Below are 24684 nucleotides of genomic sequence, written 5' to 3'. Positions count from 1 at the left end.
CCATGTAGCCTGACTTTCCACAGTTGTAGCAAACACCCCAGAATGGCCGACACTCGCCATCATGCCATTTATGGCACTTGGTGCATAGTGTGGAGGATGGATCCCCTTGAGAACTCAGTTGCTCAGTGTTCTGCCAATAACTAGAGCTGTAATTCTTCTTCTTCTTCCACTTACTCTACTGAGGACCACTCTAAGGACCAGAAGATACTGGCCTCTTCCCCTGAACTTGCACTATCTCATCTCCTCAAAGGTCAGTCTCAACTATAGTGGTTTTATCCACTAGGAAAGAGAACTCACAGATCTACAGCATCCCTATAAGATGGCGGATATCTTTCCTCAGACCCCTCTAGAACCTCCGAGCCTTTTCGTGCTCATTCGGAACCAAGTATGGTGCAAATCGAGATAACTCGATATATCTGGAAGCATACCTCTGCACCGTCAAAGTTCCCTGCGTCAGGCCCGAAAACTCATCAGCCTTAGCATTCCGTGTGGAAATCGAAAAGTATCTTTCGAAAAATACCTCCTTGAAGCGGCCCCACGTCATATCATATGGACCAGCTCTTTGCCTCTCAAGCAGGCTCATTGCCGTCCACCATCGCCCTACCTCCCCAGTCAACTGGAAGGTAGCGTACAAGACCTTCTGCTTCTCAGTACAGTGGAGGACTCCCAAAATCCTCTCGATCTTCTTAATCCAGTCCTCCGCCACTATCGGATCAGGTCCTTCCGTGAATATCGGAGGGTGTATGCGTGTGAATCTCTCGATGGTACACCCCGTATCAATAGGAGAGCTCTTGCGTCTCCTAACACTCCGCCCAACCTCTCGGATCACCTGTCTCGCCAAACCACGAGACACAGAAGGAGACTCATTGCTTGCCGTCTCCTCGGAGCCACTTTCCAAGTTATTATCCTTGGGCTTCATTCTGAAAACAGAATTGGAATCGGTTAGAATTCCTATATCGTACACAGTTAACACAATCATATACCTAATTATGTCAACTATTACTCTCACAGGTCTAAGCCTGTCCCGTCATACCAACATGAAAGTCGTCAATAATCTACCCTGCCTTTACTGGAATCATCATTCCAGGAAAAACACATAATACCGTCAACACATCCCGATCTAGCAACAGAACAACCCTCGACCAATACTACCCATTTCCTGCATCCTATACTCTGGTATGTACACATCAATACTCCTAACCAAGTCTACAAGACCTAACAACCTGGTTAGCTCTGATACCAAGTTGTTAAGCCCCGAACCCATAGGTGGGTCCCAAGTGTGAATTTAGTAACCTAACCTATCTCTGTATCAATTTAAAACATACATGATACAATACCAAAGAGAGTTCGACCCCGTAGGATGAACGGACGCCCACATACATACATACATACAAACATCCATACTCATCTAACATACGCAACGAAAAACAGTCTTTTATATATAACTAGTATCATTCCAGAGTCTATACGAGCTAGGATATACATTCCCATAATACAAATATACCCCAGGTGTCTACAAAAACCATCCCGACAACCAAGATACCAAAACTCGTACCTAAAAGGTACTAGCAGTAGCTATGATACCCCTTGCTTCCCGACGCTAGGATGCTACTTACCGCTACCTGAAGGCCCTAAAAATATTGTACGTACATTCGGGGTGAGACACCTCTCAGTAAGGAAGAAAATAGTTTATATCAGTGTGTGGCATACCAGTGCCATTTTACATACTTCATAACACTATACATACGATACAGTTTGAAACAATTCATACGGTTTCATACAAATACATACAGTTCCAGTATTTTTAGAAAAACCATTCCAATTCATATGATACCCAACATACATACATACATACATACATACATACATTCAGTTAGTGTCATCACACTAGTTCGCAACTATACAAGGTCACCTCGTCTCACAGCGATTACATGGCTACATACGCAATTACGCTGCGACGATCAAGGCCCAATAGTGATTACATTCCTCCATATGCAACTACACTAGGTCACCTAGTCTCACAGAGATTACATTACTACACATGCAACTACGAAGATCTACGACTCAGGCCCAATAGTAATTACATTGCTACATACACAACTACACAAGGTCACCTAGTCTCACCACGATTACATTGCCACATGCAAAACTACGCTCCGACGACCTAGGCCCACAGTGAATCCATTGCTTCATACGATGTAGCATATAGCTCACACCACTTCGGTGACCAACCGAAATCAGACTGGTAATATTTCACACCCTCGGATATAGAGACGGACACTCTTGCCTACGGTAGTTAACTGATCCATGGCACAGCGTACGGTAATTAGTCACCACATAGTTGTTTCGGCATACGGTAATTAGCTGCCACTAGCCGATTTCACAAAACTTGGAATCATTTTGGAACTCACGTCCCTATACATTTCAGCGTACGGTAATTAGCCACCACATAACTGTTTTACAAATACCTAGAACAAATACATACATCCATACATACCACACTTATTTGGTTCACGGAAAATCATATTAATTACAATTTCAAGTATACAATTTATGCAAATATAGATTACGGTCACCTCAATAATACATTTTTAACACAACCATCAGTTTTCCAAACAAAATAGAGATGATACCCGAAATCCCCAATTTTCTCGAAAACTGTAATTTGAAAATCCTGCATTTTTACTCTATAGATTTCCCCAAATAAGTAGCCAAAACATACATATGATCGTAGCCTACAGGCTTACCGATCCTGATTACAAAAATGGACTGATATAAACAGAATCCCCTTACCTTAACCCGAATTCCAACTACGAACTCTACGGCCCTCAAAACTATGAACCGAGACTTCAAAACCTACAAACCACAGTACAATACATACTTACAATCCATACTTCTACACATATACTGAATCAGAAACAACAACCGAGCCATACCTCAATTTTAGCCTGAAACCCGAAAACGCTCGAAACAAGATTCCGATCCGTAGAAGTTGTAGAGAATCCTTCCACGATCCTCGTGGTAACTTTCGTTTCCCAATTCTAGCAACGATCGGTGAAGAAATCTAGAGAGAAGGAGTATGGAGAGTTTTAGAGAGAGAGGGAGAGTTTTTCCAAACTTATCAACTAAGCAACCCCCCCCCCCCCCTAAAAGATCTTTTGTAAGCCTTTGACCCAAGGGGCTTCGTCGACAAATTGGTGTCCTCAGTGATGAAGTCTTCAGAGATTTCATTGATGAACTCAGATATTTAAATTTTCCTGAACCTCTCGGCTTTTCCTCATCGACGAACCTCTGAATTTCATCGACGAAAAGCCTTCTACCTTCGTCGACGAATTACGGCCTCGTCAACGAAGTCTGTGAAATTCCATTTCCATCCCTCTTTTACATATAAACCCACCTCACACGGTTCGGGTTCTTACAATAATGCAGGAAATGAAAACTCGATACCAAATATGATATCGGGGTTCAACGAATCCTGCTTACGTCCCCACCTCGGCTCATAAGCACAAGAAATCCACTAAGGGCTCACTCCACGGGTGGGAGCAACACAATATACGACACCTTACCAAGATGGTGCACCTACCTTTCCTAATTAGATCAAAGCTAATTTGGAACTTTTACCAAGGCAAGTCTCCCTTTTCAGGCCCATGCCTAGAATACAATAATCAATATAATTTTTGCGTACAAATGAAGTGCTTCTAATCAAGCAAATATGTACCACAATACAGTCTAGATAAATATGCACACACAGGTGATAGTAAATATGCCCAATGCCAATAACATGTTCTAAACACTCAATCTGACACAAATGTATAATCAAGACCTAGAGTGTATTTCAAAACAATCTTTGAAACAAAGCATCAATGTAAATCAATCACCACATATTTCAAAGAGTTCCAACTAGAGTATTCAAAATATCTCAAAGATGATTTCTCAAAATAATAGCTCAAGAGATATTTGAAAAATAAATAAGCTTGTGAAAAATATTTTGCAAATCAAAAACCACAAGCTTGATGAGTCTTACAACAATGATGCAAAGACTCACTAGCTACTAAGATTTTCCCACATAAAGATTTATTAGTTAAATCGGGGGAAACACCTTGGCAAAAACTCTTAATAAAACAACAATAATGCAATCAACACAAAGGAGAGTTTAAGCTACTAGAATCACTAAGGAACACTCTTACGAAGTTGGATTTATCAAAGGAATGACAAACAAAGAGTGTATGGGCTTCGTATGTGAAAATTATGCACTTGAAAATTGATAGGATTTTTGGCTAATTCAAAGTGCTAAAATCTCTTAATTTTTACAAACGAACCCATATATATAGAGAAGGCCAAAATTATAATCGTTTGGGACATACAAGGAATTATTAAAAATGTTTTAAATGTGTTTAAGAAATTAACCATGTTTTACCCTAATTAACTATGGTAAAAATTTGGCCAACCCGAGAGTTTCAATCAATCGAGCCATAGGTTCGGGTGCCTAAATAAGGGTTCGGTTTGCTGATCGAGGAAATTTTCCACTCTGTCTAAGGTTTGGTGGCCTTAACCAAAGTTCGGTCTACCGAATTGCCAAGTGCGATTACTCGAGGTGAAAATGAACTACAAGTTCAAGCGCCCGGGGACAATTGAAAAGTAAGGGTATTATTTCAGTTGACCGTGGATACTCAAGTCATATGAGTTCGGTCACTCGAAGTCAGGTCAACTTTTTGACCAGTCCACAGTTAGGTCAACCGAGGTAATTTGACTTGCCATGTAACGACCCGAAGAATAATGGCATTTAAATAATAAAAGAAAGGGAAATGGAAATCGAAAACAAAAGGAAGCAGTCGAATTCATCAACGACATTGCATTTTGGAAAGGATAATCCCGAGGAATTTTCAGTTCCTCATCGACGAATACAGGGAACTCGTCGACGAGGGTATAACAGGAGCTCGTCGACGAGGATAGGATTTGTCAACGAGAAGATACCGAGAGAGGATTTTTGGAAATCTAAAATTTATCGACAAGGGTTGAAGTTCGTCGACAAACTTTCTACAGGACTCGTCAACGAGGTGACGTGGCTCGTCGACGAATCCCGCAGTATAAATAGGGTTAAATGAAAATTTTCAATCATTTTCCTATGCTGAATCCCTCTCTCTCTCCCCATACGGTTTCTCCTCCTTCTCACTAAGATTTTGGGCCGGATTTTCGCTGGTTCAAAGATCTGAAGCCACCACGACGCTCCTGGGAAAGTTCTCTACAAGTCTGCCAGAGCGGATCATCGGTGGGGCTGAGTTAGAAACCATCTCAAATCCAGGGTAAGGCTTTCTACTCAGTGTTTGGTTATTTGGCAGTTGTAAAAAGTGTTATACGCGTAGAAATACTGAACTTTAGTTATGGGGAAAGCTATTTCCATGGTGTTGAGTTGGGAACCTTGTGGGTGCGGGACAGATTTTCTTAAGGGCTTTTCAAGAATCAAGTAAGGGGATAAACTAAGCTAGTATTTTATGAAAAATATGTATATTGTTATAGCATTTGATTTCAAGAAAATAAATATATTTATATATGATTTATATTTGGTAAAATACTGTTAAAAATGATGGTATGTTAAATACGCGGAAAACCTGTTAATGTGGCATAAGTAGAAATTGTTATGAAATACAGTTTTTTGGGAATGTGTTAATGTTACAGATTTTTATAATAGAAAATTAGCGTACGAGCCGAGATTTTTATATGTTTTGTCGGCGTACAGGCCGTGCTATGTGTATGATTTGCCCGCATATGGGCTAAGCTATGGATATATTTTACCGGCGTACAGGTCGTGTTATGGATGTGATTTTCCAGCGTATGGGATGAGCTATGTATATGATTTGCCAGCGTACGGGCTGATAATATTCATGATATACGTACATATGCAAAATGGTATGATTGATTTGAAAATTAATGATATGAAATATCCATGTATCACAGTTTTAATATATGTTATATGGTATCAGAACTTGGTTGGCTTGGTCTAGGCTAGCACTTGCACGGTACCGTTGCTATGTGTCCATGGTCATCATGATCATGATATTTGTGTTAACGTCGTTGTATGGAATGGTGTGAGATTGGATGGTCGATTTGGTTTTTAACAAGTGAGTGAGCGCCCCTGGTGTACGGACCAGGTCTGGCAGACCCATTAGACTTACATACTGTACTTTTGACTTGGCAGTGGTTGGCCAACCATTGTCAGGTCCTACTTTCGGGCCACACAACCCAGTCATGTGGGGGTAATTCATGACAACAGCCAGCTAACCTACCAGGATTGTTTTTGTATTGTTATTATATAAGATGAAATATGTTTATGAAAATGTAGTATGTTCTGCCATGTTTTGATGATATATATATATATATATATATGTTTTCCCAAATTTGACAAAACAGTTACTGAATATGTTATGTATGATATATGTATAACACGGAATACTCATGTTGCCACACACTGGTATTAGTTTATTTCCCTTATTGAGAGGTGTCTCACCTCAAAATTTTTATAAACTTTTTAGGATCCCCAGATAGGAAAGCGGGAAAAGCCCCGCTGATCTAGTGTTGTTTGTCTGCCCTCTTTGAAGGGTAAGTTTTGGTAGGGACAATTGGATTTTGTGGAAAATGTCCCTAGATCTTGTTTTTGGGATGTATATACTGAAATACAGTGGATATAGTGACTCTGGTATTTATGGTAATGTGATGGATGTTTTCGTAATTATAATATTGTGATTGTATGTTTCCTGCTGCTCAGGCTTCCGTTATGTGTTCTGATGTATCCCTGGTACCCATGGGTCCAGGTGGATTATGATCAGCTGAATTGAGGGTTATGATCTTGTAATATAAAAAAAAATGTGGAAATTAAGCAAGTCGTCACATGCCAAGTTCGATCGCCTGAAGTTCTTATGAATTTAGCTTAAGGTCCATTACTTGATTTTAAATTTACCCCTGATGGCATGTGAGCTATAGTGGGGTCTTGTGCACTAAGTGTGGGAACCTAAGGTCCTTCTATGATATCTTGAGTATATAATCTTATCATGTACGATGCAGTTATTGTAGACCATATAGCGTTACACTCCAATCATGAAAAATATACAAATTACAATTACAAATAGAGCATAATATTCTTCAATCTTCCTTGAGGTCACCATACGCCATCATGATAGTGTTCTTTTCAATTCCATACGTAGAGTGAACCTGTATGCAAGCTCAAGGTAAACATTAGTACCAAGTGTATTTGTCATTATCAGAAAGGAATATGACCAATTAGGTCAACAATCTCCCTCTTTTTGTTGATGACAAATACTTTATGCAAAAGTGGGTACACGCAAGAAACGCTCCCCCTGACTATATGCATAAAGATAATGGAAAGCTCAATTATAATTAATGTACCTAATGTACCCAATTTTGCCTCTTTCCCCCCTTTTGGAAACAGCAAAAAGGGTCATAATAAAGTGAAAGTATATAGGTAAGGCATTGAGTATGAATCATTTAAATACAAGATATGGTTGGGAAGATTTTAGAAAATTTCGGTAGCATGCCGTTTGAAAATTGAGCATTTTCCCAAAAATATTTATACCTAAGTGACCTGCTTGAGTTTAACAAATAATATACAACAATTTGCATCAACTTAAACAGTCCAATATAACTCAATTTAAGAAGTCAAGTCAAAGATATAATATGATCAAGCAGCACACAATGACTGAGAACATTCTCACAAGATATAGAGTATAGCAATGAATGATGTGAGATAGATTTTAATATTTCAAAGCCATATTTTTCTAAGTGAAGTGGCTCCCCCTCAGATTATGCAATCACTTGACCATATGACGCAAGTATTTTAAAACTTATAAATACACCACATGACAAAGAATTATTATTTAAGCTCATTTCATGCAAATATGACTTTAAAGGAAATCCCCTTTTTAAAATAATCAACAAGTGTTTTTGGGATACAATGTGCTACAAAATATTGAATTTAAGTCTAGCAAAAAAGATTGAAGTAATCTAGAAACACAACCTTAGTTTAAAAATGTTCAGTTTTTATAAAAACATAGGATGTGTGTAGTGAATTTGGAAAATTTTTTGGCAGCATTTCATCTAAAAATGTAACTTCCCCATGAATACCTACCTGTTACAAGACATTTAAACACATGCTCAATCTTCAAATATTTCAAATTAATTTGAGCTACGTGCAAGTAGTTTAAAATTCAAAAATAGATTTTGCATGCACCTCTAACAATATTTTAGCAAGAGTTTGAAAATTTTGGGAAAATGTCAAACAAAAATCCGACAGCATGTCATCTATAAATAGGACATTTCCTATATAAACCTGCATAAAAAGGATTCAAGCAAATAGTATATCATCCAGTTTTGAGCATGTGAGAACCTAACATATCTACCATTAGGCAATACACATCAACTGCAACCACCATGCAGGAAGCATCAATCAGGCAAACATAATAATGAAAGACATTTTAAAAGAAAACATGCATGCAAGCCATCATATATAGACCGAAACCAATCACCACCATATAGTAAATATACGTATCTGTGTGTGAGTGTGGTGAGAATGTAAAGCAAAAAAGTAAAAGTAAAAGTTGTGTAGTTATTATAGACCCAATTGTAAGTATGTAAAAGATAAGATGGATAAGATATAAAAACAACTGATCTCCAAGGCCTCTTCTAGGACTCTCAGTCATCATGCTCGTTGTCATCATCGCTGCTCACCTCCATTTGCTCCTCACCATTATCCTCATCATTCATCTCCCTTAGGCGCTCATTGAGGATGTGGAAGTTCGCCTTTACCATAGAATGGAACTCTGAGAACTCGACGTAAAACTCAGAATGCCTCACCTGGGATGAGGAGGCCTGCTCTCTGATTTTGCTCTGGATAGAAGTCCTAAATTCAGCAAAGGACGTAGTGAGACTAGTGATAGCTGCCATAATCTCAGCATTGCATGGCATGTGGGGCTGCTCCTGAGGAATCTCCTAAGGCCCTTGTCCTCTCTCGAGTATGGTAGGCAACCACATGTTGTTAGTCAGCTCATAACCCATCAATTTTAGGGAACTGGAGGAGAAAGTGTCTGTGCTCTTGATCTTCCTCAGTACTGCATACGAAGTCATGGTGACTCTCTCTCTAAGAAACATCCTAGTCAGGATGTCTCCACATGGAAATATAATCCTCTTGCCTACAGTCTTCACAAACATCCACTTAAGGATCAGTCTAGGCAAGTCCAACTTATTTCTCGTAAACAAGCACCACATCACGAAGTAGTCTAGGTATGAAACATAATCCCTAGACCTGGACTTCGGCAAGATATTGTAGGAGATTAGATGGTGCCCTACTTTAGCTTCTCGAGTCAGTGACCTATAGTTGGGGGTGTGACTAAGATCAACCACTGGATTAGACATAACCAGATTTATGAAGGTACTCACAGTGGAATCTTGCTCATTGATCCATGTCAAGACCGAGTCAAGGTAGTAAAAATATCTTTTCTGGATATTGAAAGTCTCAACCAGATACCCATCGTCAAATCGTATGTCAGTCTCAAAGACCAAGGAGTAGTATCCCTGGTTGTCCTTCCCTATGTTGGCATAAAACAACCTGACAAGGATGGGGTATATCCCCTTGGACTGAAAGCTAATGAACTCGTACCACCCTTGATATCTAAACATATCTAGCACATTATTAAAGTAGGTCCACAAAATTCAATATCGAAGACTTTACTTAGAATGGGCTCTTTAAGCCTGAAGACTTTCTCGTACTTGATCCTCCTATCTAGCGTAAGAAAAAATTGCTCGAGAGCAATGTCAGATTCTACGCGCCTTTGATCTCTCAACATAGCTAGGAGTAGTTTTTCTAAGGAAAAATAGGCTTGGAATGAAAGTAGGGTGCAGCTAGAAGAGAGAAAGTCCGAGGAGCTCTCAAGAGAATGGAGAAAATGAAGTTTTTTTCGAGGGCAGAAATATATAGACCACGGTTCAGTCACTCAGTCCAACGTTCGATATATATATATATATATAGACCGCAGTTCGGTCACCTGGTCCAATGTTCGATCCCCCGAACCATCATAATTACTCCAAATGCTAAGTCTGTTTGGTTAGCTGAACACTAGGTCGGTTGGCTGAATCTCAAGAGTATTTTCATGTTCCAATGCTCAGTAGCCCGAATGAACTTAGTTCATTTCAATTCGATTGGCTGAACTAGGATTCAATTGCTCAAAGATCCGTTCAGTCACTTAAACCAAGTTCGGTGGCCCGAACAGGTTTTGAACTGGAATGTTCAGGCGTCTGAATGTGGTCAAAAATACCGGTGAAACTTCATTTCGGTTGACCGAATGGTCAAAGATGAAAATGTTCAGCCGACCGAACCAAGTCAAATTCTCCTCTTTTGACTTTTTCTTAATTTGTATGACTTAATTTGTATGACCCCCTATGATTTAAATAGATGACCTCAAGATTATGAAGTCCACCTATTCTAACCTATTGACACTTGGATCATTTTTAGGGTCAAGAAGAGATGAAATCGGGTTTTTCTTTGACTCTCCACACTTACTTCATTTTGACCCCTTTCCATTTAAATGGGCAATCGAACTTTGTGTGCCCCTTCTTTTTACACAATGTACAATAGGTATGGGTATAAGGGCTGGAGAAGGTACTAGCATAATGATTGGACTCTCTCACGAAGTACCCCATGTAAAGATTCTTCGACTTTCTATTTCTAACTCCATTATATCTTATACATTCCTTATCCAAAGTCATCTTTTGTGAACCTAACAACTAATTAAAGTTGTCTTCGCCTCTAGTGAACGTATAGATGATCTTAGCTAGGTCTTCTACTTTCTTTTCCCAATCTTGCATTTTTAAATTCTTTAGACCTTTGCAAACATCCTGTAATTTAACAAATTCTTTTGTCGTGTTTTTTGCTTTACATTCAATTTCTACAATAAGAAGATCTTTATAATTATCATTTCAAGTTTGAGATCTTACAACATTCAATTCTTTTTCTAATTTTTTATTCTTATTTACTAACTATTTGATTTTGCAATCATTTTCTGTTGACCTTATAGGTCGCACCCGGTTTTGATAATGACAAATACTGATGTTTGATGATTGTCAAGTGCTTGAACAAGTTCAAATTAATATCCCAAGGAAGGACACATGAGGAAACAAGAAGACCGTGAAGATTTGTAATTTGTAATTGTAATTCATATCGGTCTGTAATAATTTATATGGGTCTGTAATAGTAACTTAGGCTGTGGATGTATGCTCTTACCTACATATCACACATACAAGATATAGCGTAAGCTCAAATAAACCATAGCAAGACCCTAGTCTCCAACACTCACACAAATAGCATAAAATATATGAGTGTGTCTTAATTGTGCCCAAAACAGAACAAATCTAAGTAACTTAACAGGGCTCGGGTGACCGAACCTTTGGAGTACAAAACTCCTCGGGCGCCCGAACTTAGAGAAAGTCAAAAAGTTGACCAGCCCTCTGGCGACCGAACCATAAATGCATGTATCTTCTACGAGCGTCTGAACCCTTTGAAAGGGATTGTTCACCAACTCGGGCAACCGAGGATTTCAGTTCAAATCAGCCCCGGGTGACCGAACACAAGAGTTCGGGCACCCGAACCTAGGACCGGGCACTCGAAGCTATGTAGCTTTGCTATTGACTTTGATTTGGGCTGCTGAACCTTTATACAAGCGATCGGACCTCATTTAAAACCTTTTTGAGATGTGTCTTGTCAGGCGACCGAACCTAGGTTCAGCCACCCGAACTCCAACCGGTTAAAATAAATTAACCGTGGTAAAACAAAGTTATTTCAAGCTAATTGAATTTTAATCTTTTGAGACTTTTTTAATAATGCCCATTATATCCTAAACGGTAATAATTTTTTACCTGGCTATAAATATGAGTCCATTTGCTCAAATAGAACATGATTAGCAAAGTGATTAGCAAAAATTCTCCCTCTATTGAAAATCCTTTCTTTGCCCAAATACTCTCAAACTTGCATCCTTTGATAAAATCTGAGATTGTGAGAGTTCTTATTGTGTTGGTGTGATTATTACTCTATACGAGAGACTTTCATTTGTGTGTTTGATTAATATATTTCTTTTGGGGAGTTTTAGTTCAGGTTTATCCCACGGATTTCTTCATTATGAATCTTGTGTGGGATTAAACCAAGAAAGCTTAGGATATTTGCATTCCATTGCAAGTGTCCAAGAGCCTTGCTTTTGGTGTGCAAAGGTTTTTCAAACAAGCAAGTTATTTTTGTTAAACTGGTATTGTGCCTACTTCATTGCGGAAAACCATTTTAGAACTAGTTTGACTATATGTTTAGCCTGCTTGGAATATTGATGTGCTACTGAAATATCTTGTCTAAATTCCAAGACTTTGCTTGCGTTGAACACTCTTGTGCATCATACTGATTGTATTGTGCTGAATACTATTGAGCTTCATATTGATTATACTATACTGAGTATTGATTGAACAAAATCAACATCACTAAGCTTACACTAGATCCATACTATTGATGTGTATGTGATTGTGCATATTTGGGTACAAATATGCTTTATGTGAAAGCACTTATCTATTGTACCATTTGATTGTAAAATCTAAGTGTTTCCAGGCATGACCTGAGGGGGCAGTAATCCAGCCCAGTAAGGATTGAATGTACTGGTTGAGATTAGCCCTTGAATTGACCTGGTTTGTATAGGTGCCACTCCACCCGTTTAAGTGAGCAAGTTATAGTGGTAATTCTTGTTCTAGTTAGCTAAGGCAGGGACGTAGGCAATTGGCCAAACCTTGATAACATCTCAGTGTGTCACTTTTACTTTGGTGCTTTGTGGTGCATGTGGCGTTAATTAAATTACTTTATTTAAATTTTGGTATATTTATTTTACTTGCACTAGATCCTCCTTAAGGTTGTGAGCATACTAGTGTTAGAACATTCACCTAGGGATTAAATTTAAATATACCAATTCACCCCCTCCTCTAGGGATCACGGTAAAACTAACAATTGGTATCGGAGCCACGTTACATAGACTAGTTGTTATTAAGCAAAAAGATCACTTATGGCTCATAGCCCCGGGACCCTTTCCCTAAGGGACCATCTTCCAAACGACCTCCTGTTTTCAGTGGTGTTAATTACACCTTCTGGAAACAGAGGATGCGCATCTACCTTCAGAATACTGATTGGAAGGTGTGGACGATCGTCTCTAAGGGAAACTATGTCCCTATGAAAGTAGAGGGTGCAGCCAGGGTTCCTAAGACTAAGGATGAGTATGATGATGATGATATGAAAGTTGTTAGTCTTAATGCCACTACCATGAATATTTTATACTGTAGTCCTGATGTAAATGAATTTAACAGAATTATGACATGTTCTACCATAAAATAAATATGGGATAAGTTAGAGGTCACTTATGAGGGTACTAGAGACGTGAAGGATGGTAGGATAGATATGTTGACCAGTAAGTATGAGGCATTTAGGATGAATTTAGGCGAGTCCATTCAGAGGATGTACACTATATTCACACACATCATAAACTCACTGCATTAGGAAAGACCTATCCCACATATGAGATGATTAGGAAGATCCTTAGAGGCTTGCCTCCTATTTAGGAAGCCAATGCTATGGCCATTGCTGAGGGTAGAGATCTTAAGGCCATGACTTTAGATGAATTGATAGGTTCCCTGATCACATATGAATTGAGCATAAACGAGAGACTTAATGAGCATAATAGGGCTAAAAAGGTTACTTCATTGAAAGCCTCCACTAACACATCTAGTGAGTGCAGTGAATCTAACATTAATGATGAAATGGCTATGCTAACTAGAAAATTTAGCAAATTTTTCAAGAAGAACAGGAAGCCTTTTAAAAAATACAGAGAGTCTACTAATGAGAAGGGAGAGTCTAACAAAATAAAAGAAAAATCAACTGCTCCTACGTGCTATAATTGCAACAAGGTGGGGCACATTAAACCTGACTGCCCACTGCTGCAGAAGGAGGCTAAGAAAAAGAAGAAATCCATGAAGGTCGGGACTTCATGGGACAAACTCAATAGCAGCGACTCAGAATCAGATCACAGCGACTTGGAGGTCGCCAATCTGTGCTTGATGGCACACGAGGATCAGGTATTGTCTTCTAGTTCATTATCTTCATACTACTCGTCTGATGATTGTGATTCAGATTGCTTGCCTATATTTAGAGAATTACAGTTTGAATATATTCGTGTTTCTAAATTGTTAGGCAAAATGACCAAGGAAAATAATGATTTGAAAAAGAAATGTGAAAATTGGACAAAGTTGTTTAATATGGAAAAAATCATGCTTCTATTTTAAAAGAAAAAGATGTCACTATTGTTAAGTTTGAGAGGAAATTGGAGGATAGCTCCAAAATCATTTTTAAATTCACCAAGGGCAAAGATAATTTTGAAAAATTACTTGGTGCCCAAAGAAACTCCTTAAGAAAAAAGGGACTTGGTTTTAATGGTGTTGAAAATGTTAGACAACCTAATCTTTACTTAGAACACTTTACACATAAGTCAAAATCTCATATTCCTCCTAAAGAGCCTAAGTGTAGATTAAGATGTTTTAAATGTAAATAAATTGGTCACATTCAGTTTGATTGCCCACTTAGGAATAAGCATGCTAAAATTAGGAAAGTATGGGTAGTTAAGGGAGATCCTATTGCTAACCCCTGTGGACCCAACAAAATTTGAGGACCAGCATCAGTTACTTAGCTTATTTTGCAGGTATATATGCCTAAGATTGTCCTCCTCCAAGGACCGGTGGTACTTGGATAGTGGGTGCTTACGGCATATGACTGGCAACAAGGGAAAATTCAATTGTTCCCAAGGATGGAGGCTATGTGACATCTAGAGACAATGCCAAAGGACGTATTATCGAGGTAGGTAAGGTTGATTAGGATTCTTCTCTCACTATTAACAATGTTCTATTGGTTGATGGGTTGAAGCATAATCTACTTAGCATAAGTCAATTGTGTGACATAGGATATAAAGTATATTTTGAGAATGATAAATGCATAGTAGGAGATAGATTAGATCACAAAGTGCTTTTTACTGCAAACCGCCATGAAAATGTCTATACTACTTCCCTTGATAACTTAGCTTCACAACAAGTTACTTGTTTTTCTACTGTAAACGAAGCTAGTTGGTTATGGCATAGGCAATTAGGACATGCTAGCATGGACTTGTTGTCTAAACTTGTTAAGAAAGAACTAGTTAAGGGCTTGCCTAAAATGTTTTTTGTAAAGGATAAAATTTGTGATGCATGTCAAATGGGTAAGCAAACCAAATCTAGTTTTAAGAGAAAAAAAATTCATATCTACTGCTAGACCTTTAGAGATGCTTCACTTAGATTTGTTTGGACCCAATTCTGTGCAAAGTCCTGGTGGTAAATCTTATGCTTTTGTAATCGTGGATGACTTTTCTATATTCACATGGGTGTTGTTTCTTGCACATAAAAATGAATCATGTGAACAGTTCACTAAACTTTGTAGGAGAATCCGGAATGAATAGGGATATAAAATAACTCACATAAGAAGTGATAGAGGCACGAAATTCAAAAATAAAGGCATAGAGAAATACTGTGACTTAGAGGGCATATCCCATAACTTCTCTGCACCTAGGACACCTCAACAAAATGGTGTAGTAGAAAGAAAGAATAGGTCACTGCAAGAAATGGGTAGAACTATGCTAAATGAACATAACTTACCTAAATATTTTTGGGCCGAGGCCATTAATATTGCATGCTATGTTATGAATAGGGTGATGATTAGACCTTCAATTAATAAAACTCCTTATAAACTGTGGAACAACCGAAAGCCCAACATTTCCTACTTTCATGTGTTTGGTTGTAAATGCTTTATGCTTAGGGATAATGAACACTTAGAAAAATTTGATTCTAAATCTGACAAAGGCACTTTCCTAGGCTATGCACTCAATAGCAAAGCATATAGGGTTTTCAATAAACGAACATTGACAGTAATTGAATCTATTCATGTTGTGTTTGATGAATCAAATCCATTCTCTAATAAAGATGATGAAGATGATATTGATATTAGAAAATGCTTTGAAAAAATGTCTATTAAAAACAATGCAAGTAAAAATCAGGAAGCAAATGAAAAAGTTGCCTAAAGATAATGAAAATGAAAATTAGGAACTGCCTAGAGATTGGAAATTCATTAGAAATCATCCTATAGATCAAATCATAGGCGAACCATCCTATAGAGTAGCCACAAGATCCTCCTTGAGAAATAGAGTAAATCACTCCGCTTTTTTATCCTAAGAAAGACCTAAAAATATTAAAGAAGCCATAGAGGATGAATCTTGGGTGATGTCCATGCAAGAAGAACTTAATCAATTTGAAAGAAGCAAAGTGTGGACTCTAGTTCCTAGGCCTAATGATCAATCAATTATTGGAACAAAATGGGTGTATAGAAATAAGAAAGATGGGAATGGGTTAGTAACTAGGAATAAAGCTAGATTAGTCGCCCAAAGATATAACTAGCAGGAAGGAATTGACTTTGATGAAACATATGCTCTTGTTGTTAGGTTAGAAGTCATTTGTGTGCTACTTGCCTTTGCTGCTTTTAAAAACCTTAAATTGTTTCAAATGGATATTAAAGCGCATTTCTAAATGGCTACATTAATGAAAAGGTATATGTAGAACAACCACCTGGTTTTGAAAATCATAAATATCTGGATTATGTTTACCGGTTGTCTAAAGCCTTGTATGGATTGAAACAGGCTCCTAGAGCTTGGTATGAGAGGCTTAGCGATTTTCTACTAGAAAATAGGTTTACCCGTGGCAAGATTAACACTACACTTTTCATCAAATCCAAAAATGATGATATGCTCATTGTTCAAATTTATGTGGATGATATCATTTTTGGAGCAACTAATGATGAATTATGTAAGGAGTTTGCCAAATGCATGCAAAGTGAATTTGAAATGAGCATGATGGGTGAACTTAGATTCTTCTTAAGGCTGCAAATCAAACCAGCCAAACATGGAACTTTCATATGCCAATCTAAATATATTAGGGACTTGCTAAAGAAATTTAATATCGAAGATTGCAAAATTATTGGTACACCTATAAACTCTTCCATTAAGCTTGATAAAGATGAGCAAGGGATTCCTGTTGACTTAAAATTGTATTGTGGCATGATTGGGAGTTTTCTATATCTCACTGCTAGTAGGCCTGATATTATGTTTAGTGTGTGTATGTGTGCTAGGTTTCAGGCTGCCCCTAAGAAATCTCACTTAAAAGTTGTCAAACGAATCCTTAGATATCTAGTTGGGACTATAGAGTTAGGCTTATGGTACCCTAAGCATACTACTTTTGAGATTGTTAGTTATACTGACGCTGACTTTGCCAGTAGTAAGGTTGATAGGAAAAGTACGAGCGGCACTTGTCATTACTTAGGACAATCTCTTGTTTCTTGGTTCTCTAAGAAACAAAACTCAATTGCCTTAACCACAGCCAAAGCAGAATATACTGCGGCTAGAAGTTGTTGTGCCCAAACTCTTTATATAAAACAATAACTTGGGGATTTTTGGTTGTACTATGACACAATACCAATTAAATGTGATAATACTAGTGCAATCAACATTTCTAAAAATCCTATCTCACATTCACGAACTAAACACATTAAGATTAGACATCATTTCCTTCGTGATCATGTGCAAAAAGGAGGTGTAGCTCTTGAGTTCGTATGCACAAATGAACAATGGGTGGACATATTCACTAAACCACTTCCTAAGGATAGATTCATCTAAATTAGACGTGAGTTAGGTCTAATGCACAGTAGAGAAGCTTCTTAGATGTGTCATAGTTTGCATAAATTTAGGGGGAGCTCTCAAGTGAAATTTAGAAAGTCTTAGCAACCAATTTCATTATTGATTTGTTTACTTGCCTTAGACTTTGTGAATATTGATTATTGATTGTGTGCACATATCTTATATCTATAACATGATCCTATTGCGTGTAATGCATATTGCTCACTACTTGTATTGCATAACTCTTTTATCCACTTCATAATGATATTGAAACATTTACTTGAATTGTTGGACCATACTGAACTGTTTGAGTAGTTGTGGATAAACTATTAGGAATTTTAAACTCAAACAGGTTACATTTTATATAGATGATTATTTTGGAAAGTCCAATTTACAAATGGCACTCTGCTGAATTTTTCCAAATCTTTCCAAAATTTCAAATGTATAAATGTAACACTTACCCATTGCCTAGAGTGTTCACTCCTATGGCCTTTTTTGCTGTTGCCCAAAGGGGAAGATGTAGGGCAAAAACTTGGGTTAATATTAAATAAATACATGATGCATATTGTTAGGGGGAGCTTCTTTAAGCTACACCCAATTTTTGCATGGTATATTTGTCATCATCAAAAAGGGGAAAAATGTTGACCTTATAGGCCGCACCTGGTTTTGATAATGACAAATACTGATGTTTGATGATTGTCAAGTGATTGTGCAGGTTCAAATTTATATCTCAAGGAAGGACACTTGAGGTAACAAGAAGACCGCAAAGATTTGTAATTTGTAATTGTAATTCATATCGGTCTGTAATAATTTATATGGGTCTATAATAGTAACTTAGGCTGTGGATGTATGCTCTTACCTGCATATCACGCATACAGGATATAACGTAAGCTCAAATAGACCATAGCAAGACCCTAGTCTCCAACACTCACACACATAGCATAAAATATATGAGTGTGTCTTAATTATGCTCAAAATAGAACAAATCTAAGCAAGTTAAAAGGGCTCGGGTGACCGAACCTTTGGAGTACAAAACACATCGGGTGCCCAAACTAAGACAAAGTCATAAAGTTGACCAACCCTCGGTCAACCGAACCATAAATGCATGTATCTTCTACAGGCGCCCAAACCCTTTGAAAGGGACTGTTCACCAACTAGGGCAACCTAGGATTTCAGTTCAAATCAGCCCCGGGTGACCGAACACAAGAGTTCAGGCACCCGAACCTAGGACCAGGCACCCGAAGCTACGTAGCTTTGCTACTAACTTTGATTTGGGCTTCTGAACCTTTATACGGGTGACCAAACCTCATTTGAAACCTTTTTGAGATGTGTCTTGTCGGGCGACCGAACCTAGGTTCAGCCACCGAAACTCCAGCCGGTTAAAATAAATTAACCGCAGTAAAATAAAGTTATTTCAGGCTAATTGAATTTTAATCTTTTGATACTTTTTTAATAATGTCCATTATATCCCAAACGGTAATAATTTTTTACCTGGCTATAAATATGAGTCCTTTTGCTCAAATAGAACATGATTAGCAAAGTGATTAGCAAGAATTCTCTCTCTCTTGAAAATCCTTTCTTTGCCCAAATACTCTCAAACTTGCATTCTTTGATAAAATCTGAGATTGTGAGAGTTCTTATTGTGTTGGTGTGATTATTACTCTGTGTGAGAGACTACCATTTGTGTGTTTGATTAATATATTTCTTTTGGGGAGTTTTAGTTTAGGTTTATCCCACGGATTTCTTCATTATAAATCTTGTGTGGGATTAAACCAAGAAAGCTTAGGATATTTGCATTCCATTGCAAGTGTCTAAGAGCCTTGCTTTTGGTGTGCAAAGGTTTTTCAAACAAGCAAGTTATTTTTGTTAAACTAGTATTGTATCTACTTCATTGAGGAAAACCATTTTGGAACTAGTTTGACTATATGTTTAGCCTGCTTGGAATATTGATGTGCTATTGAAATATCTTGTCTAAATTCCAAGACTTTGCTTGCGTTGAACACTCTTGTGCATCATACTGATTGTATTGTGCTAAGTACTCTTGAGCTTCATATTGATTATACTGTATTGAGTATTGATGGAACAAAACTAACATCACTAAGCTTACACTATATCCATGCTATTGATGCGTATGTGATTGTGCATATTTGGGTACACGTGAAAGCACTTATCTGTTGTACCATTTGATTGTAATATCTGAGTGTTTCTAGGTATGGCCTCAGGGGGCAGTAATCCAACCCGATAAGGATTGTATGTATTGGCTGAGGTCAGCCCTTGAATTGACCTAGTTTGTATAGGTGCCGCTCCACTCGTTTAAGTGAGCAAGCTATAGTGGTAATCCTTGTGCTACTTAGCCAAGGCGGGGACGTAGGCAATTGGCCAAACCTTGATAATATCTCTATGTGTCACTTTTACTTTGGTGTTTTCTGGTGCATGTGGCGTTAATTAAATTGCTTTATTTAAATCCTGGTATATTTATTTTACTTGCACTAGATCGTCCTTAAGGTTGTGAACATACTACTGTTAGAACATTCATCTAGGGATTAAATTTAAAAATACCAATTCACCCCCCCCCCCCTTCTTGGGATCACGGTAAAGCTAACATTTTCCCTTTCAACAAGAACTTTTGACTCACATTCTTTCAAAGATGCCTCATACTTATTTTCAAAGCAATATATCTTTTATTAGCTTTAACAAGTGACTTATGAATTCTAACATATTCAATTTGCAATTCTTCATAAGTAGGCATGCTTTCGCTACCATAACTATCACATGATTCAGTGTCAGATGTATCATTAGAATTATCACATGAATCATTACCAGGATTATCGAATAAAAAAGAAGGTGACGAATTTACCTCATCGTCGGTTAAAGCTGTAAAGCACCGTTTTTCTCCTTCAAGATCCGTAGAGCTTGAGTCATAAGGAGTGATCACCTTTTCTTGCGTAGGAGCTCCATATTTCTTTTCAAGTTCCTCCCATATCTCTTTAGCACTATTACATGCCATAACTTCACAGAGAATGTTAGAATCTAAAGCATGCAGCAAGGTGTTCATGGCATCAAAACTTATTTGCATTAAGTTCCTATCATTATCATTCAGCTCAATTTCAGACTTAGGAACATCAACACAATCAATGACTTTTTCTAGTATACAATCTCCCTCATCAATAACCTTCCAGAACCTCTAATTTAAAGTTTTAACAAATACAGTCATCCTAAATTTCTATACAGTGAAATTTTCACCGCAAAATACCAGAGGGTTCGTGACTAACCTTCCCTCACTTGAAAAGGATGCACCAACATGAGCCATCATGATATTTTTACAAACTAACGATTAATTCTAGGTAACAAGTCTCTGATACCAATTGTTGACTTTGGTGTAATCTTAAGAGGGGGTGAATTGGAGATTAAAATTTTCTTCCTAAGTTCAACTAATCCAGTAGCACTATTACACAACCTAAGGGTAGTCTAAGTATATATGAAATTGCATATACGATATATTAATCACCTTTCATAACATACAACGCAATTCCAGTATTTCCCAATCAAAAGCAATACCGTGCCAATCAGATATGCAAAATTTTCAGCAAGGAAATTAAATCAAGCACAAAGCAGAATATAATGCAAGAAATGTAAACTTGACACCGAATATGATATTGGAGTTCGGCCAATCCTACCTACGTCCCCACCTTGGCTCACAAGCACAATAATTCCACTAAGGGCTCACTTCACAGGTGGGAGCGACACCATATACAAAACCTTACCAAGATGGTGCACCTACCTTTCCTAACCAGGTCAAAGCCAATTTGGGACTTTTACCAAGGCAAGTCTCTTTTTCAGACCCATGCCTGGAATACAATAATCAATATAATTTTTGCGTACAAATGAAGTGCTTCTAATCAAGCAAATATGTACCACAATACAGTCCAGATAAATATGCACACACAGATGATAGTAAATATGCCCAATGCCAATAACGTGTTCTAAACACACAATCTAATATAAATGTATAATCAAGACCTAGAGTGTATTTCCAAGCAATCTTTGAAGCAAAGTATCAATGTAAATCAATCACCACGAGTTTCAAAGAGTACAACTAGAGTATTCAAAATATCTCTAAGATGATTTTCTCAAAATAATAGCTCAAGAGATATTTGAAAAATAAATAAGCTTGTGAAAAATATTTTGCAAATCAAAAACCACAAGCTTGATAAGTCTTGCAACAATGATGCAAAGACTCACTAGCTACTAAGGTTTTCCCACATAAAGATTTATTAGTTAAATCGAGGGAAACACCTTGGCAAAAACTCCCAATAAAACAACAATAATGCAATCAACACAAAGGAGAGTTTAAGCTACTAGAATCACTCAAGAACACTCTTACGAAGTTGGATTTATCAAAGGAATGACAAACAAAGAGTGTATGGGCTTTGTATGTGAAAAATATGCACTTGAAAATTGAGAGGATTTTTGGCTAATTCAAAGTGCTAAACTCTCTTAATTTTTGCAAATGAACCTATATATATAAAGAATACCAAAATTATAACCGTTTGGGACATACAGGGAATTATTAAAAATGTTTTAAATGTGTTTAAGAAATTAACCCTGTTTTACCCTAATTAACTATGGTAAAAATTTGGCCAACCTGAGAGTTTCGGTCGACTGAGCCATAGGTTCGGTCACCCGAACAGAAACAACAGAAAAAGTAAATTTTGAAGTTCGGGTGCCTGAATGGAAGTTCGATTTGCTAACCGAGATGATTTTCCATTGTGTCCGAGGTTCGGTCGCCTAAATCAAAGTTCAGTCTACCAAATTGCTAAGTTCGGTCGCCCGAGGTGAGAATGAACTATAAGTTTGGCCACCAAAGGACAATGGAAAAGTAAGGGTATGAGTTCGGTTGACCGTTGACACTTAAGTCATTTGAGTTTGGTCGCCCAAAGCCAGGTCAACTTTTTTATCAGTCCACAGTTCGGTCGACCAAGGCAATTTGACTTGCCAGGTTCAGTCACCTGAAGTTCTTATGAATTTAGCTTAAGGTCCATTACTTGATTTTAAATTTACCCCTGATAGCATGTAAGCTATAGTGGGGTTTTGTGCACTAAGTGTGGGAACCTAAGGTCCATTTAAGGTATCCCAAGCATACAGTCCTATCATGTATGATGTAGTTTTTACAGACCATATAGCATTACAGTCCAATCATGGAGAATATACAAATTACAATTACAAATAAAGCATAATATTCTTCAATCTTCCTTAAGGTCACCATACATCATCATGATAGTGTTCTTTTCAATTTCATGCGTAGTGTGAACCTGCACGCAAGCTTAGGGCAAACATGAGTACCAAATGTATTTGTCATTATCAAAACGTGATATGACCAATTAGGTCAATAGTTCACTTCCCCCATCTCGTGTACTTGGTGAGCCATGAGGAGATGCTGCTGAAATTTAAAATTACTTTGAGGAAGGAATTTGAGCGATTGACTGCAATGTAAATGCAACATTGCTGAATGGGATAGGATCTGTGCCCTTAAGATTGAAGTTGGTTGAATTTAGGATTCACGATGCATGCCTCATAAACATTATGAGAATATAATTAACGTCGTTTACTAGAACATGTTATAGGGTAATTAATGAACATGAATAAGAGTTAAATGAAGGCCCGAGGTAGGTTTTTTCTAGAATACTTGAAAGGGGTACATGATTTCATAGATTTCGTGCATCCTCGTGCAGAAAAATCCATTAGAATAAGGTGTTCTTGCAAGAAATGCCAAAACATAACATTTCGACACATTGGTTTGGTTGAAACACATTTATTAGACTATGGAATGGAGAAAAGGTACACAACATAGGTGTTTCAAGGTGAAGATTACCCACTTCAGAGCGATGACGATGAAGATGAAGATAAGGGGGGAAATATAGTAGATGGTGATACATGTTCGGAAGGGTTAATTGAAATGTTAGGTGACTTGCAAAGGGGGATTGTAATGGATACGGACGATGACAGTGTGTCGCATACTAGTGTTGAATCTACTTCAATAGGTATCATACCTTGTGATCCTAGTTAATTAAGTCAACTTGGTAAACCATTTTCTAATTTTGTGAGAGATGCATGGGTGCCCCTATATCCAAATTGTAAAAAGTTCTCAAAATTTGAGTTCCTATTAAAGTTGCTTCATGCAAGGACAATGCATGGATTATCTCAGAGCACATTCAACATGCATTTAAGTCTCATTAAGGTGGCACTGTCTAATGGTCAAACACTTCCAAAGTATTTTTATGAGGCGAAGACATGCATGCATAAATTAGGTCTCGGTTACACTCCAATACATTTTTTTTATCAGTAAAGTGTAAATGTATTGATCAAATGGGTATGTACAATTATACACTGGGCATACCAAGGCCAATGGGAGCCAAGCCCCAACACAATTGCAAAGCAATAAATTCAAACAAGCTACATCAAACCTAGGCATACCCAGGGGCCAAAAGGCCATATCAAGTAACTAAGTACATCCACCCCACACCCACCCAACTCTACATTCACTCAAACTGAAAGAGATGGGGGAATCTATCATAGAGAGTCCTGAACATATGAGTCTAGATAATTTTAACAATAGTTTCCAGAGAGAAAACATAGCCCTCGAATTTCCTCTTGTTTCAAAAATGCCAAATGAAGTATGCCATAGTAACAAGGCATATCCTTTTAGCTTCCTCCTATATTCCAATACCCTTAGCCTCCTTGTGCAACCATTTAAGGCCTTCTTTGATTTTTTTCATCACTTTAGTGATTCCCAACCAGGCCTTCTAGGAACTCCAAACAGCATTAAACACTCTACATTTGAATAGTTAATGGTATAGAG

This window comes from Malania oleifera, chromosome 3 (genome assembly GCF_029873635.1).
Source record: "Malania oleifera isolate guangnan ecotype guangnan chromosome 3, ASM2987363v1, whole genome shotgun sequence".
NCBI lineage: Eukaryota > Viridiplantae > Streptophyta > Magnoliopsida > Santalales > Ximeniaceae > Malania > Malania oleifera.
This window is presented reverse-complemented; position numbering follows the sequence as displayed.